We start from the raw sequence: 6,000 nt of genomic DNA, 5'->3' as shown, positions 1-6,000 counted from the left end.
CTGTGTCCTGGGTCTTTCTGCAAAGCGTCTAACTGTCCTCTAGCAGACGACATGTCCTATCCAACACAACGTTCGATTTGATGGCTACCTCCCTGGGTACGCCTCTTCAACAACTGACGACGCGATCTTCATCGACAAATAATTGAGTGACGTGAGCTTTCATCCTAACCGGATGGGGACGTGAGTATGGTTGCCCTCTATAACTATCAACAACGAGTGAGATAGAGGGTGGGGCGAGTGACCAGTCTTTTCCCTTTAAATCAAATGAGAGGTAAGGAGTATGAATGAAGTGTTGCACGCACGGGATGGGCCTCTCAATGCACAAAGCACAATTTGTTACTGTGCACTACACCATAAGGCTCCCTGGCCTTCCTTCTCGCACCGTATGCCGGCACAGGGCGGGATGCACAGTTGCACCATCCAATGCGCACAAGGCATACAACCTTTACACAAGTGACCGTGAGGATTACATCAATGGGTTTCAGGACATGGTTGCCCTCCTGTATATATCAACAGAGTGTGAGACAGAGGGTGGGCTGAGTGTGACTGGAGTTTCTTCAATCAATTACCGAGAGGTGAGATTGTGGGACGTTACGACACTTGGAGTCAGGTATGTTCCCGTTTCCCTATGCACCCACGGGATGGGTCTTTACCGTCATCACAGGATACGTCACCTTGTTCTGTACACTGCACTGTGAGGCTCCCTTGCCTTACTCCTTGCACTTATGCCAGACGGGTTGGACGCACTAATGCACCATCAACTGTGCACCCTGGCATACTTCTTCTGCACTATTCCCCCTTGTCGATTCCTAAACCGGGAGGGAACCTCAAACCACAAGGCATTCATATCACAAAGGCTCAGTTGAGTAGCCCAAAAAGACAATGAGAGCAGATTTTTAGAGCTTGTTTTAAAGCGAAAAAGTGGCACAAGATATGGGTTTCAATCATTCTTCCTCGAGTGATATTAGTCGTGGGGCAAGTGACAGTTCTTTCATTCCATATGAGTGACTGTGAATTGAGTGCAATATCCCTCGACATCGACTCGATGTGATTCCTTCAACCAGCTACCTCCCTAGGCGTTGCCGCGTGGTCTCTGCCATGACGGATGTGTGTTGTGAAGATGCCTTGGTACCTCCTACAGCCGACAACGACACCGGACGTGCCATCGACAATCAACCGTGATCCTCAACAATATGGGCCAAGTTTTTCTAACCCTACACCTTCTATTTCTCAGTGACGTTCATGTTTTAAGTGTGGGGACGTTAGTGGATGGTCCGTTGTGTGGTTCTAGGTCCCTGTTGCTCGGTTAACCCTATCCGTTAAGGTCTTAAGTGTGGGGACGCATCCCTACGCGTCTATATTGCATACCCTTCTGCATATGCCTCAACCTGCTCATGCATGTATGCCATGACTTGTTGTTACCCTAATGGGGTCCCTTCCCACCTACTTGTTCATTTTCCACCCGCCCTTGGGGTTGTTCCCTTGTAGTTTTCCTTCATTTCCTAATTTTGTGGTCCTGCCATGTGAACGCACCCTATGTTTACCGACATCCAAATCCAACCTTATAGCCTTATTCCTCCCTTTGAACTGACCATTTTTCCTTTTTAGCAACCCTCATTCCGATGCACGGTTTTTGAGTTTTTAAATTTTGAAGCATTTTGCGTAAATTAGCCGGTTTTCCATGTGAATGCGCTTTTCTTGCTTCGGAACCGTGATCTGACATCATAGCCCTGACAACCACTTTCTCCCTGATATTTTTCCTTTTTACTCCGTGTCATTCCGATGCACGGTTTGTCCAATATTAATTTTCCGGTTTTTTAAAGACTTTTTCGTGCGTCTTTTTGATCTTTTTCCATGTGAACCTGCCCTGTTTGCATCGGAATCCCAATTTGATTTGATAGCCATGTGCCATGTGCCTTACCATACCTTTTTCCTTTTTCCTCCACCCTCTTTCTCCTTCTGGATTTTTTATTATTAATTTTTAAATGTGTTTTTGGGCGTATTTTTGGTGTTTTTTGCATGAGAACCCCTCCTACTTCCACCGGAACTTCAGTTTAACATGACAACCCTATGCCACCCCTTCCTGCGGACATTTTTCCTTCTTACTACATGTCCTTCCGGTGAACGGTTCGTCCAATATTAATTTCCGATCCCATTTTCGGGTCTGTTTTTTGGGTTTTTCCCACGTGAACGCATCTTATCTCAGTCGGAACTATGTTTTGACATGTTAGATTGTCGGGCACATCTTTCTGCACATTTTTCCTTTTTCTGCACCTCGTTCCGATGCACGGATCTTCCGATATTAATTTTTAATTGTGTTTGTTGGTCCGTTTTTTGTGTTTTTTGCACGTGAACGCCCTGTCTTTCCCCCGGAACTCCTGTTGCACATTTTCCCTGTCTTTCCCCTGCCGTCCTGCCCACTTTTTGTTTTTACGCCATTTTGTTTTGACATCCGGATTGGGAGTTATTAATTTTTCTTTATTTTTATGTGTTTTGCGTGCCTCGTCCCACGCGTGAACGCGCCCGTTTTCGATTTTACGCGTCTTACCGTGCCCCGGTCGTGTCCGCATACCTCGTCCCTGCATTCGGGCGCCCTTTCCATCCCGTCATGGCAAATTTTTTTACCCCGCCCCGCGCACACGCGCGGGACGGGGGTACGCCTCCTTTTTGGGCCCTACCCTACCCCACCCCTTGGGCACCCCCCCTATGGCCTACCCTACCCCTACCCTGCCCATTGCCCTTCCCACCCCTACCTTTCCCTATCCCCCCTCCCCTCTCATGTCCCCACCGAGCGCCGTCCTCCAGCCCACTGGCAGGTCGCGCCGCCCTCTGTGTCGCCACGGTCGCCTGCCGCCAAGGTCGCGCCCTCTAGCCGTCGCCCTGGACGCTCGACGCCGCCGCCCTCCAGGTCGTACCACATCGCCCTGGACGTCTACGCCCTCCAACCCGCCCCTTTGCCCGACGCCGCCGCCCTCCAGGTCGCTCTGCACGGCCGCCCGTTGACCTCCCGCCTTCCCGCCTCCTCCACGTGCCCATTCAAACCAACCCCCCCACCCCGAACCTAGCCCCCATTCCCCCCCCAGCAAACCCACCAACCCCCCCTTTGCCCGACGCCGCCGCCCTCCAGGTCGCTCTGCACGGCCGCCCGTTGACCTCCCGCCTTCCCACCTCCTCCACGTGCCCATTCAAACCAACCCCCCCACCCCGAACCTAGCCCCCATTCCCCCCCCAGCAAACCCACCAACCCCCCCACCCCCAACCTAGCCCCCATTCCCCCCCAGCACACACACACACTTACCCTCCACTAACCCCCATTCCCCCCATTACCCACGTGTCCCCCCCTAAGACGCACTCCCTGTAAGCCCCCTGTCCCACGCTGCAGCCCCGCTGCACGGCTAAACCACAGCAATCCACTCCATAAACCCCCGTTCCACCCGTCGACACCCTCGTGGCCTCGACACACGCGTCGGTGTGTACACGCGCGTGGGTGCTTGTGATCGATTGCTGGTGATCGTGCGCGGATGCGGGAGATTGTTCGTCCGTTGCTGCCACGCAGCCTATTTCTGGGTATTTTCCCAGATTTTTCATTCAACAACCCGCAAACCCTTTTAAAAAACACACAAAAAAAAAAACATAAATAACATAAAACCAAAAACCAAACAACATTGAAAAATTAAACAAATTCATTTAAAAATTCTGAAAAAAATACAGAAAAATCTAGAAAAATTCCTATTATTTCTGCAACCCGTGGCCATATTTTTCTAAACCTGTAAATTTCAGAAAAAAAAACATTTCCGACCATTTTAAAATTCCCCAATCTTTTAAAAATACCCAAAACAAATGAAAAAAATTCATTAAAAATGCTAAAAAATTCCAAATTAATTTCCAAAAAATTCCTAACACTTCCATTAACATTTTTACTTATTTGTGGCTTATTTTTCTAAGCTGTCACAATATTTCATTTCACACCTAAATTCCTTAAGAATAAAAAAATTAATTAACAAAAAAACTATTTTTCATCCCAACACAAACTAAACATCTCGAAAAAAAATCCAGATATTTTTGGATTGAGGAGAGCACATTCTTTGCATTTACATACACCCACTACCAGGTATTTTCCCTTTTATTTGTTTTTTTTTCAGCTACCCAAAACCCACGGTTAATTCAAATTTTTTTTTAAAAAAACAACACCACACCAACAAACAAACAAATAAACATTTTTTTTTAAAAAAAAAATGAAACCTAAACACCACCATGGCATGCGCATTCGCGCTAAACACACCATTTTTTTAAATAAAAATAAATCCGCCGTTCACTTAGCACGCGCTAAGTGCGCTAGAGAGGCACTTTAATATTTTTTAATTAAAATGAACTAGCCGTCACAAGAGCACGCACTGGCAAAAAAGCGCTCCACATCACCTTAATTTGTAATCAATGAACTTGTTTTTAGAGACTCAGTCTGGGTATCAAAGTCCGGGATTCAATTTAAAGCACCGCTTTCACCTAATAATTGGTAATTCAATTTTTAAGAAGGAACCGCCCTTTTCTTGCTAAGGTTTATCACTTAATAAAAATTCACCCATTTCTTAATAATTTATTAAAATGAACCTTTCATTAAATTAATTCCCCCTCACTGCACTTAATTCCCCTTTTTAATCAACCCGGTTTCGTGGGATGGGTATGCGCAATCTTTGGAGTTATTTCCATGGTCAAACACCGGTTTATCAAAGTTGTGGTTTTGATATGTGTAGATTGTGGTGATGTTTTGGTTCAGTTTCTTTGTTACGATTAAGGGTACGGTGTGTAGTTTTTTTTTTCTTTATTGCCTGATACGGGGATTTGGGTGTTTGCATGATGCATAGCATGAAGCTTTCGGTCGTATATGTCTAGAGGTCATGTCGAATTTTTTCTAGGCTATGGTTTGCTGGTCGAGTCACGTTTTATCGTTTTGGTTGTTCTCTTATCCTTGGTATTTGTCTCTTGCTTTGTAGGCATTCTCCTTGATTGTCTATGTTTGTGGTGTGTGTGTCACCATCTAAATGGCGCCTTCTCACGCTCCTCCCCCTATCCAGTATGTCCCACTAGTCAGTAGGGATTACTCTTCCCTACTCACTTTTGAGCCCCTCACGAAGATGGGACTCGCTGCTTTTGTGGCTACCTCCTTTCCATTGCTTCCAGAGGATCCATCGTTGTGTGACGAGTTTTTGGCCTCCTACAGCAAGAAGTCGGGACTGGTCCAGGGTATTTCTATGACTTTGACACCTCGAGGCCTAGGGAAGGCTCTTTCTCTTCCCTCCAAAGGTGAACCCTTTGTTACCACTCGCTAGCTTTTCTCTAATGAAGAGATTTTGAAGCTATTACAAAAGCAGACAAGGGAAATGCTGGATGTTAAGAAGGTGATAAAGTCTTCAGGAGTTTCCTTTTCTATGATCACTAATCTCGTGTGGAAGATGGTCTATCAGTTTCTCCAGGATAGGTTTATGCCTGCCAAAACGCCATCCCAGTACTTGTCCAAAGAGCTTTTCACAGCTTCACGGATGGTGTTGAAAGGAGTCGCTATTGATTGGAGCACTTATCTCCTCACTAAAATGGATCAACATTTCGTCAAAGTCACCAGGGGTAATGTTACCAATGTCACCTATGGATCGTATTTGTCTGCCTTCTTGACCTACTCAGGTTTACAGAAGAGTATGCCTCCACCTCCTCCATCAGATCCAGTACCTCCTCCTCCACCTTCAGATGAGTCAGAACCCATTGATATAGAGGATGATGATTCTCCGCCTCCCCTGGTCATACAGCGCAAACGCTTGAAGCGGGTAGCGGATAAAGCTCCTTCAGTTCTTCCTTCCGTGCCCATTCCTGCTACCTCTAGCTGTGATCTCCCTGGTTATCTCACCTGTAATAACCTATTCAGAGCACATCGCAAAGGTTCGTTGGATATATCAGTCCCCTCACTGAACAGTCTAGTCTCGGGAGATGCAATTCCTTTCCTCTGTAAAG

The sequence above is a fragment of the Lygodium microphyllum genome, chromosome 27 (genome assembly GCF_053477565.2).
Source record: "Lygodium microphyllum isolate KBCC chromosome 27, Lygodium_microphyllum_v1.1.10, whole genome shotgun sequence".
NCBI classification, from domain to species: domain Eukaryota; kingdom Viridiplantae; phylum Streptophyta; class Polypodiopsida; order Schizaeales; family Lygodiaceae; genus Lygodium; species Lygodium microphyllum.
The sequence above is the reverse complement of the archived record's forward strand: the minus strand, read 5'-3'. Positions refer to the sequence as shown.